At 43.6% G+C, this 12,098-nt stretch overlaps 1 protein-coding gene across 4 annotated transcripts in view; it reads left to right on the top strand.

Moving 5' to 3' along the window:
• KANK1 (KN motif and ankyrin repeat domains 1) overlaps positions 1–12,098 on the top strand; it is a 132,472-nt gene that overhangs the window by 18,074 nt on the left and 102,300 nt on the right. For 3 of the 4 annotated variants that reach the window (XM_075080058.1, XM_075080060.1, XM_075080056.1), the window contains exon 1: positions 5,786–5,891. The exons of the other annotated variant lie outside the window; for it this stretch is intronic. The gene's annotated coding sequence lies outside the window, so the exon portion shown is untranslated. Of the gene's footprint in view, positions 1–5,785; positions 5,892–12,098 lie in introns of those variants that run through there. 4 annotated transcript variants of the gene reach the window in all.

Below are 12,098 nucleotides of genomic sequence, written 5' to 3'. Positions count from 1 at the left end.
GAGATTGAACTGCAGGTGTCTTCAGATTCAAACCAAGTAAAACATTCTTGTTTCTCAGATTTCAATGACGCTTGTGAGCTGTGGTAAGGCCAGAAACCATAATCCTCTTTTTTCAGGAGAAAGTATGTGGCTGAGATTGCTGGGTGGGTGGAAAGAAAAGCAGTTTCAGGATGGGGACAAAGGAATGAAAAATTGATGTGAGAAAACACAGCTGGCTAGGTTGCGCATCTGCTGCATCCAACATGCTCTCTGTGTGCCCAGGAGGTGATAGCACAGTAAAAAAAAAAATAACGCTTTTTCCATTGCCTGTGCTTGTCCAGTTGGCCTGTTGCCCACTTGTACCAATGCAGTGTGAAGAGGTGGTCTTGGTGCTCTCACTTTGCCCTGGGTAGAAGCAGGTAATGAAGAGAAATAGTGCTGGGAGGGTTTAAACATAATTAGAAAAGAGCGATGAGATTAGAGCTACTCTGGGTGTTGCACAAGTTTATAGATTGTCCTGCCTCATGAAAAACCCAAAATATTAATTTAAATAACTCCACACTTTGTGCCCTACCTGAAATGAGGGAGATCACAGGCATAAATGGAGTGAGAAGGATGAAAGTTGTTTGGATTATTGAGTCTTTGTGCTTGCAGGGGGGTTTGTTCTTCGAAGTTTTAATGACTGTGATGTCCCTTTGGCACTCCAAAAGTCTACAGCTGAGCTGCAGGTGTTTCAGATGATACCTGACTTACTGCTGTATCTGCCCACTGACAGCCAGGACTTCTCTTGTTTGTATTGTGACAGGACTAACTGAGCAGCCTTGCCAGGCAAACAAACTATTGCTGGTCACAGAAAGCTTGAGATCCTCAGCGTTAGGTTGGTGAAATCTCTTTTTGTGGTGTTTGTTGGTGTTTTTCCATTATTCCTTCTCTCTGATTCATCTCTTGTCTTAGTGCTATTTCCAAAGAGCTTTTTATAGCCTTTGATCCAGGTTAACTGACCACCTGAGACAACAGAGTCCTGTTTCCTTAGCTTTAAAGTGCTTTAGCTGCCTGTGTCTTAAACTGGCATGGCACCTCCAATCTGCATTCTGGTCTTGCCCTTACAACAAGACATTTCTACCCTGTTGTAGCTTATTCAGAGGCTGTTTGTTTCAGGGCAATTTGTTCATCTAAGAGGTGATGCAAGGACTCTTCCTCATGTAAAATAATCCTTTTGAAGGCGTCTGTGCCTGTGGCATGCTGACCTCTCATCAAAATTGCTGTGCGACATAGGTTGGTGCTCTGAAAATTAACCAGGCTTAAAACAATGTAGGCGAGGGTGATGCTGTTTTTCTTTCACTGGTTCTCGCTGCTGATAGGGAAAACGTTACAAACTGACCTTGTGCAATGATTGTGTCTCGTAATGGCATTTTCCAGAAAGAATCGAGCTCGCTCTTAAAATGCTGTCAAGTGCCTGTTCCTAGATAAGCAGGTACTTTGCAGCTAGGGGCTTTGCAGTGCATGGGAGAGGAGGAATTAATTGGCAGCCTTCTTGCTAACTGGGGTCCTCTTTCACTGTTCTCAGGTTGCAAAGGGTGAGTGAGAAAGAGGAGAGAAAACTCATCTGATGATCTCTTTTCATGGCTTGGTCCTGGCCATCCTGAGGCTATTTATGCCAAGCACGCTAAGTGGGGTTCGTTTTAAATTTTCACCGGCTGTTCTCATGGAGCCTAAGGCCTTTGCAGAGCAGGGCAGTTGGTGTTGCCTCCTCTGCTGCCCACGCTGCTCACTTCCCACGGAGCAGTCCCTGTTAGAGACTCTGCTGAGAGGTGCTGGGGGAGCAGGGCACGGCTGCTTTGGTATGAAGGGCGAGAACAACCAGCATGGTCACTCCAGCCTGCAGGTTTGCTTGTGCTGTCAGGTTTCACCAAGGATTTACTCTCATGTGGCTCAAGGGGAAAAAAAACCCAACGCCTTTCCCCAAAACCATTCCTCTCTCTGCCTAGCGCTTCACTGTCAGAGCAAGAAGTAGCCTGCCCCTCAGCTTCATTTCATTAACCATTGCTCTAAGAAAGCAGTCTATTTATTACTGTTTTGATAGGGTATGGGTATTTGTTGAGAATAAAATATGGAAGTAAATCTGTAACCTTTGTTCCAACTACATAGCAAAAATGAAATTGCTGCAACCACCTTTAGAAGAAAAACTTTTCTCTTGTGGTTGTGTAGAAGCTGTTTTGTGGCAATCTTAGCACGTGTATATATAGATCCCCCCTTTTCCCCCTTGAAACTTGTTGGTCCTATTGTTACAGGCTTTTGTGGATAGTGCAGATATATTAGCATTGTAGCACGACACATAGAAGCTGCTACTCTTAACCCCTGAGGTTTCTGTGGAAGGTCACAATGGGGAGGCTGGAATTCCTGTGTTAAGTACACTGAAGCAGAATAGCCATGCTGGTTTTCCCAAAAGATTAACAGAATGATACCACATTGCTTTGAAATGTGATCTCAGAGAATCTAGCTCTGAGGACAGTTTCTTTCATGTTTAGCATATGTATGGATTTTGTGTATTTTTAAACCACATAATTATTACTCATTGGAATAAAATGTAAATGATGGTTTATCACACTGGTTGTCTGCTACTGCCTTTGTCTCACCAGAAGCTTTCAGTGCTCTCCTGTGGAGCAACAGTGAAGAGGAAGACTCTGTTTCCCTGGTTTTGTGAAGGGAATGTTTCGAGGTAACTAAGCTGCACCTATTATGCGGTTGCTGAAATGTACAGTAGATGCAGCTTCTACATGTTCAAAAAATAAACAAATACATAAAATACTGCCCAGTGGTTAGGCTTGAGAGCTGCAATTCTGCAGGCATCTTTGCAGTCTAAGCTGAAGGCACCGACATTGCTGTTTTAGGACTTTGGGGAAAGTATCCCGAAGAACTGTGAGCCTTTCTCTCCTTGTAGCTTGGCTCACAGAACAAGTAGCTCCTTGGCTCCAATCCAGGTATGCTGTGAAATGTGGTATCAAAGTATCTGCTGTGTTGTGAGCAACTGGTTTATTAATTATGGGCCCTGGCATGGTCAACACAGCTGGGAGCTTTTGTAGATGCCCATGTTTCCTACCGTGTCTGCGGTTTTCTCTATGCTCTCAGAAGTAGCGTCAGGGTACGCCTGGATGGCTTGGCATTGTCTTATGCCAAGACAATGGGATGCTTAGAGAACGTCCAAACTGCACTGCACCTCCAGGGGAAAGATGAACATACCCGATTCTTGCTGCTGTTTCCCCCCAGAGCAGTCTAGTCCCCAACCCTTCTAGAAAAAGTTTCTTATTATTAATGATACAAGGCACTTTTTCTCTCAGAAATTAACCACTGATAAGGAGGATTAGAAAACTTGTTTATGCACCTGAATTTCCCCTCCTCCCTTTTCCCCCAAACCTCTGTGTATGTATAGGCAAGCTATAGATTACAACATTTTTTTGGATGGAAGCCTTCTATAATACTGTTTTCTTTCTGTCACTGTTGATGAAACAGTATCATGAAGACACTCACTGCAGGGCAGAGGGGGAGGTGTTCACATTTCCAGTGGGTACCCCAGATGTTTATGTAATGTGCCTAAGCTTGCAGTGGAATACAAAATATTTGTGAAAGGCCTCCAGGTCTATCCATGGATAAGCTATTTGTCTAGGTTTTCTGAACAAAGCCGGAGAAGGAGCTTAACTGACAAGCCCTAATTAGCTCTGTGCTCTAATAACTCTTTGCCAGGAGAATGACTTGGGGAAGGTTGTTAACAAACCACTTCTCAAGTGGAATCTTAAAACTATAATGTTGACTTTTCCCTTCTTTTGTGTTTACTGGAAAAGCAAATACTGAAAAAGACTTGAGAAATTCCTGCTCTTACATAGTGGCAATGAGACGATTCCAACAAGGATTTGATGCACACTCAGATCTCTGCTCCGTAGCAGTTTCTGTGCTGAAATGCACATGAATTTTCCTCTCTTTTCACCACAGACCACTTGTGTTTGACTTAAATTATTTTCATCACGTAACTCAGACATTCTGAACAGATACTTTAGCTAAGGCTTAAGAAGGTTGCTCTGTTGTCTTTTAATTGAATTTTAGGTTATACGGAAGAGGGAGAGAAACTTCAAGATAAAGCTGCCCACAGTTTTCAGAAGCGTGTAAGAAAGGGTGCAGGGTTTAACCTCTCAATAGACCACTATTTGCAAAAGCAAGTTTAAAACTAACAAAACAAATTTCCAGCAAGTACTGCTTCTATAGTCTTAGTAACTTGGAACTGACCAATTTTTGTATTTTGACATTTCAGATACATGTGGAAAAAATTTGGTCTTAAGTTTTTACTTTCTTTCTCTGTGGTCATCATCGTAACTCATGTTCCCTGACATATATGGTTATCCTGCATAACAGGGAAAAACAGATCTTGGAAACTGCAAAATCTGACTTAAATATATGGAGAGGTACTTTACTATATGCATTGCTACAATCTTCAAACGTTTTGGAAGTATGTAAAAATGGGGAAGAGATGGAGGGAGCTGGGCTGCTTGAAGTACAAAGCAGAAGAATTTATTCTAGAATGATTCATGTGTCTGCTGGAACAGTGCTCCAGATGCATGCATTGTCCCTAGCACATGGGGATTTGGCTGAAATAAAAACAGTGTATTCCACATCTATTTGTGGAAAGCACCAGGAATGAAATGGGCTGAATCAAGAATGCTGGAAGCCTTTCACTGTAGAAAGGGGACAGGCAAGTTAGTTGCCCAGAACAGCAACATGTGGATGTTGGTATAAAAATAAGTTGAGGGGCAGCTGGGAACACAGCAACTGTAGATGTTGCTGCATCTCACATGGCCAGGAGTGTGGCTAGGTCTTGATTTTGCGGAATAAGAGGACGTAATGTAACAGGAGAAGACAATAGTATACATGTGCACACAGTTCTTCTGTCTCTGGGAGCTGTTGAGAAAAAATTGCATTTTGTGTTGTCTTCTATTAAGAGTTCTGAAAGTGTTGTGTATTTCGCTAGGCTCTGGCTGTGAATATTGGCTTGTGGTATTTCATTGTCTTCCAGTCTGTCACCCAAAACTCAAAAGGTGAATGGGGCTTTCCTTGAAAGGAAGAGAAGGCTACATACTGAGGGCACTCTCTGCGTATGAAGGGAATATTGCTGGAAGTGTAAGCAACTGTGAGGTGAGCTGTTGTTGCCGGTGCAGCTAGAAGCAAGCATGGTCTTTTCTCTTCATTCACCTGCCCAGTTTGTCCTTCCAGTGGTGTTTTCATTGCAACCAGCCCTATGGATGGACTGCTAATAAAAGTCCTTGGTCTGACAGAGGCGCGTGGTTGTGCTGAGCAGACAGGTGCCTGCGCAGGTGTGCAAGAGAGGTGTCACTGTGCAGGAATGTCTGGGTGATTAGTGATGGGATGCAGTGGTGCCCTGGCAGGCATCCTCAGAAGTGCTGCATGAGTCAGTGCAATGGGTACATGGGACTGGAGGAGAACAAAGTGACACTACATTGTCAGAGGTGGGGAAGAAAGCTGAAAACCCCTGGTGTAGCCCACTGTTGTCTTTGATTTGAGCTGGCAGCAGTGTCATTTTGTCTTTGTAACATACGCACAGCCTAAGTCCAAAAAAAAATTTCTCCTGCTCTAAAAAAATTTATTCTCTCAGGGCCTCATGAAAAATCTTCTTAATTGATGGTTTGGACATATTCTAAGCCTGGAGTGTCAGTGTGACTTTTTCCATTCATATTCGTTCACGGATGAAAGAATGTGTGGCAAATACCCAGCGTAATTATGCATGTTTCTAATGTTTCAGCTTGTATAATACCGCCCACCTTCCCAGAGAGGTCAAGTTACTGTTTCAGGCATTGCAGTTCAGTGATGTACGGTGTGCTAGAGAGAAACGATGGACTAACAGCCCTGTAAGTTTAGTTTTTTTGTTTTTACTTTTTCATGAAATAGTGAAATCTGATCTGGTTTATGTAACTGAGTAGGATTCAGTGTTACAATCTAATGGACTATTTAAAATATATCTCAATGGGACAGTACTTGTAGCTTGAAGTGGTGATTTGTTTTTGAATGGCAGTACTTAATGTTAAGCAAGTATTACAGACTCTGTGTGTGTGTGTGTGTGTGTGTGTGTGTGTGTGTGTGTGTGGTGTGTGAAATCCCTCCATCGGTATCACTTTCTGGTGGACAAACTGCAGACTGCTGCAACGACCGGGATATTCCCGCACGAATTGAAGTCTGCAAGGCACAAGCCGTGGCGGGACGACGACTAAAGCCAGCGATTTTTCATCCGCAGTGACCCTGAGTACTTCCAAGCACACTGAGCCTTCACACTGACGCGATGAAGCAGTGTTGTAAAGCTTGCGCTGGCTTTTTCATCTGCTTTTCCACTCCGTCCTCTCCCTCCCCCGCCTTCTGGCTGGGTTTGCAAATGAGAGTCTGCAACTTTTCAGGCGGAATCGGTCGAGGTTGCTTTGCTCTGTGACCTTCATGTTTTATGGACTGTGTGCATAGAGGGGATTTTTGCAATTTTATATTATTCTTTTGTCTGATTGATCGAAACACGTTGAAGATCCCACTGTTCGCATGTGTGTTTTCCCCCAGCCTAATTTGAGAGATTAGGTTGTTAGATTACAACCGTAATGTCTGTGAGTTGGAAGCTGAAAATCCAGTGTTGAGTGTGTGTGTGTGTGTATATATAGTGTGTGTTTATATATATATAATCTCTCTATACACACACACATAAGTATAGAATGATTATTGTAATAACAGAAGAAACAGGAATATTTCCATTTGTCTATGCCTTCTTTGGTGGAGTTTATAATCTGTGCCTTTGTTGAATATGCTAGCTGTGGTAACAATTTAAACACAGGAGAACAACCTGACCGGCACCTCATGTTACACACTTGTCCTCCCCTTGCTAGTCTTTCTAGCTTATGCTAGGACCAGCTACTCTCCTGCTTCACTTCTGAGTGACACAGACAAATGTATTGCAGAGTGATAGGACTTGAAATTAAATTGGGGAAAGCCGTTCTCTTAAGAGCTTGCAGTGGGACTCTGGGGAATAATCTGCCCTCTCCTTTGGATGCCATATGCTTTTTGCTTAATTTTCTTGGTCACTGAATCCCTGAAAATGCTTATATTTTTTGTCTACCCCCCCTTGTCCAAAATGAATTGCCATGTCTAGAACATGGTGCTCTTGAAGGCCTAAGAACATACAGTGGTTATTCTGGATTAGTTTGCTTCACAGGAGCTAAGTTAAGAATGTCTTTATTTCTAGCTTTTCTTGTTCGAGTCATTGATTCAGAAAGTCTGAGATGGCTAGTTGGTGTCTTGGTGGTTCTTTTTTTTTTTTTTTTCTTCTTTCTTTCCCTTTCGCACAAGGGAAACAGCATTGCCATGACAGTAGCCCTCAGTGATAGGTAACTATGTTTACATTTTTGAGGATCCCCCTTATTGTAGTCTCCTGTAGCAAGGAGCATACCACCTAATAGCACTGTGCAACTTGGGGTTCATCAATTCATTGCTTTTTTCAAAGCTTTAGGCTGAAAATATGAGAGGGGCTTATTCTCACCTTGATTCAGTACCAGAAATTTCTCAGAGTTACTACAGGAGTGTGTGGTGGGTGTTGAGGATCATTCCCAAACAGTGCTGGATTTTGGAGGCTGGTCTACCATAGTCCTTCCAAAAATTCCATCCCTCTGGAATATCACTAGGGAGATGGTGGTAAGATCCATTTGAAAATCCCAAGGGCAGCTAGGCACCATACATATGGAAAGCCTGAGATGCAAAGCCAAGTGACCTGTTCCAAGGTTTGACCTGGTGCCAGAGGAGGACCTGAGTCCTGTTGTCATTTTCCTGCCAACTCAAAGCCTCAGGATTTGTCCTGTCCCAAAGTAAGGGGAGCTTCAGCCTCCGTGCCTAGATACGAAAATGGGTATGTGAGGGACATGAATTTTCTAAGATGTAGGTTCTTGGTGTGGTTCTAGACCACATCAGCTGCCTATTTGATTGTTGTTAGCTATGGCTGTGTTACACCCATGAAGGTATGTAGTGATGCTTGACAGCTGGGGGATGTTTTCTTTTTCTATCAAGATGGGTAAATATCACAAGAGCAAGAGGAGTGTTTATGGAGGTTTGCTTTTGTCTCTTGAAATCCAGCAATTAAGAGTTTTGAGATCCACCAAGGTTACTAGTGTTTCTGAGCTCCTGTTTCTGGATATAATGGCCATCAGCTCTGTATCTTAAACTTAATTTTGATGGTTAAGATTACTTAGTGAAGTGCCTTCTTCCTTTTAAAAGCTGGCAGGCTCCTTACCCTCCCTTCCTCTGCTTGCTGTGCTTGGATGGGACCAGAGGAGTAAGCAGGAAGCTTTCATCAGGAGCAGCCTGTGTCTCACTGCCTGTGTCCCACAGACAGGTGAGAGGCCATCTGACCTAGGAACCAGGCAAACAAGATAGTGTATTATGGTCCCTTTCAGTTTCATCCTCCATCTTCCCAGTTTCTTTTCATTGCAAAACAAAAGGATGACCTTCATGCCCTTTCCTAATCTCTGCTCTCCTTAAGGAAGCAAGCACAGATTTATCATGCGTGCTGTTGCTTGTCAGAGGTGTTTCATGATATGGTAATAGGAACAAGCACAGGATATAACTGGATAAGGGACGTAGTGCAGGATATAACTGGAGTATTAAGAAAGGTTAAATGAAGATGATCTGTAGCTGAGGGTTCTTCCAATTTTCCTTCTTTCTTGAACTACTTTTAGTTAACTTCACACCAGTGCTTCAGTTGACATACCTTCTCCCTCCAATCCTTGCCTGACATCAAATATGTCTACTAACCTTGCCCTGTAAAGCCCATCCTGCGTTAGAGTCCTAGGAAATGCATTATGTTTTTAAATCTGGGCTGAATTTTGGTAACTTAGTGTTGCAGACAGAGAACAAAGAATTAGATCTGGCTGCTGAAGGGGTCATGTGAAAAAAGATGGGTAGAAAATCCCCACAAACAAAACTTGGGTGTGCTAATGACTTCACCTTCTCTATTCTCTGGACATGAGTCCCTGTATATGGGGGGTGAAGCCAATGAGCAGTGATTTCCCTGCAGATGAGATACAAGAAAGCACTGAGTGAGCTCTGGCACTGTCCACTAGTGAAGTTTCATCTATGGCAGCAGCCTCGGTTAGAGTGATATTTGTGCTAGTTCTTTTCAGAAGTTTGCTTGTGTCTGGTTAAAGCTTGGACTGCTGTCTGCCAGCTGAAGACTTCCGTTGCAGTGGTGGTTGTGTCACAGCACTGTTTGTCCTGCCAAGCAAAGATCTCCATTCAGAAAGTCCATGGTGAACCCCACAGTTTATACAGGGAAGGTACTGGAGGAGGGAGTGGGACATGTATCTGGCCTCTGAGGGTACAGTGGATGGTAAGTCAGTCTCACCTGACTTGACAGCTAAAGATGTTAAGACTCAGCACATCTGTTTGTACGGCTTGCTGGGTTTTACCTTTTTGTCACAATCTTGACCAGTTTTTGTTGTTTGGAGACTGAAGTGTTTACCTAGATTGTTACTTCTACTGTGTACAATTCACAAACACTCAGCCTTGGATCAAAAAAGAAAAACCCTAAATGTTTTGAAGAAGACAGCCTTTTATTAATCAGTCTCAAACCTACATGTGCACTAGAAGCCTGTGAAAGTCTTACTGTTTTTGAAAGCGATTGGGTGACAAATGTGTCTTTTAAGACATCTTTCCATTTTTCATGAGGTGACTTACTTTGGGTCTAAGTGTGAGAAATGCTGCTTTAACACCTGCTTATCAAATGAAATTTGATTTCTCCTAATTAATGCTTCTGCTTTTTATAGTGGTGTAGGATTTGTATTAATCTGTGCGGGACCTGGCAGCCTTATTTGAGTACTTGTCTGCTCTGATAAGAGCACAATAGGCTTCGATGCTGCTTATTCAATGTGGTTTCTCTCTGTCTCAGTGCAGCACACTTTATGTTAGACTAACAGTGGTCCCTGTGCTTTTGCCACAAGAAACAGCCTACTTGTTGAAACCAGTCAGCAGTTTCTGACTGCTGTAGTGCAAACCCTGGACCAAGGTGAAGCTGCCCTTTCTCGCGCTCCAACCTCTGTCGCTGCAAAGGGACTGAAATGTGAGAAACCAGCCTTGCACGCCAGGTTCTAGCTGAGCTGGTGTATCCCATTTACCAGCAATGTGAGTCCCCTTGCTAAAGTAACTCATGCATAAATTCATGGAGCTTTGCTTTGCAGGTCTGCATTTCTTGAGAGAGGCCATACGAACAGGATTGTCTTGGAAATGCCTCATTTTTAGTTGTGGATTGGTGAGGGGGGGAGGCATAGGTGCTGGAAGGGGGTTGTTCAGACTCTGAAATTGCCTGTTTCTCTTGGCAGTAAAACACTTTTCTCTGACTTTGGCTTGTTTATGCCACACTGAATGACCCTTCTCCATCTTTCCATCCTGTGTGGTTGGGCAGGCTACGTTCCGCTGCAGGTTAAATGTCAGATGTTCCCCTTCTCTCTTGCTCTCTGACTGCTCAAAAAATAGTTCCTATTGGGACAGGCACTTCAGCCTACTGCAAGTACATTATTCCTTATGGTATGTGTTTTCACAAGTCACAAGAAGCTCAAAGTCCGTTTGCAGTACGTGAAGAGCTGGTCTCCGTACCAAGAGGTGGCATCAGGTACAGCAGATAAGGTGTTTTGGCTTTAGTCCAAGACTTGTTTTATCACCAGAATGTTCAAAGGAAAATTGCTTTGGCAACAATTTAACTTTTTTTAATGTGCTAACAACCACACTATTATCTGCTATGTAGAACCTACTAGCTCACGAACATTTACACTAGCACCACAGGGTCCCTCCTTGCCCTATTTCAAGACCAGCTGAGAACTTAAAATATTGTTGGGTGAACTTCTGCAGGTGACTGGCAGACAATCAGCATTATCATTATGCACACCTCCTTTGTAATGCTGTCCTGGACCTTCTTTGCTGGGGCTAAGGAGACTGCCCATAGATATACCCTCTGTCGTGGTTTAGCCCCAGTCAGCAACCCAGCACCACGCAGCCGCTCGCTCGCTCCCCCCTGGTGGGATTGGGGAGAGAATCAGAAGAGTAAAAGTGAGGCAACTCATGGGTTGAGATAAAGACAGCTTAATAGGTAAAGCAAAACAAGGAATTCATTCACTACTTCCCATGGGCAGGCGGGTGCTCAACCACCTCCAGGAAAGCAGGGCTTCATCACACGTAAAAGTTACTTGGGAAGACAAATGCCATCGCTCCAAACATCCCCCCCCTTCCTCCTTCTTCCCCCAGCTTTATATACTGAGCATGATGTCATATGGTATGGAATATCCCTTTGGTCAGTTGGGGTCAGCTGTCCCGCTGTGTCCCCTCCCAGCTTCTTGTGCACCCGGCAGAGCACGGGGAGCTGAAAAAGTCCTTGACCAGTGTAAGCACTACTTAGCAACAACTAAAACATCTCCGCATTATCACCACTGTTCCCAGCAAAAATCCAAAACATAGTCCCATACTAGCTACTACAAAGAAGTTTAACTCTATCCCAGCTGAAACCAGGACATCCTCTCATGTTCCTCCTCCTAGCAGCCTAGGATCCTCAGTAATACTGGCCAATTATTTTACTATTTGTCAAGAATTAGTGCTGTACAGCCCGGTATTGTCTGCTGTACATCACAGGTTTAAATAAAAAAAAGCTGTATGACAGCTTCTGAGAGGAAGCACCCCTCCATGGGGGGTTCCTCTTTGGTGTAAGACTTCTTTCATGTGAAATAGACTGCTGGTGGTGGTGGTGGGGAGTAACCAAATGGCACAATGCATCGGCACGGGGAGATTCCCGAGGCAGCAGAGCAGTCATGTTACTGTGGCGCCCTGCCCAGATTAATCAGTGTCTCTGCAGGGTTAATTAGCATGGTTCTTTGTGCCATGCAGACATAGCCTTTGTTATTTCCTTTAGCAATTATGAGAACTTAGGCCAGTGAGGTGTACCAAGATTGAATATTGCTTTTGAGTACTTAAAGGCTTTCTGTCCAAAAATTTAGAACGTATTCACCAGGAAAATAGTGTCCTTACCACTGGAAATGTTACCTCGAAAATAA

The sequence above is a fragment of the Phalacrocorax aristotelis genome, chromosome Z (assembly GCF_949628215.1).
Source record: "Phalacrocorax aristotelis chromosome Z, bGulAri2.1, whole genome shotgun sequence".
In the NCBI taxonomy this organism is placed as follows: Eukaryota; Metazoa; Chordata; class Aves; order Suliformes; family Phalacrocoracidae; genus Phalacrocorax; species Phalacrocorax aristotelis.
This window is presented reverse-complemented; position numbering and strand designations above follow the sequence as displayed.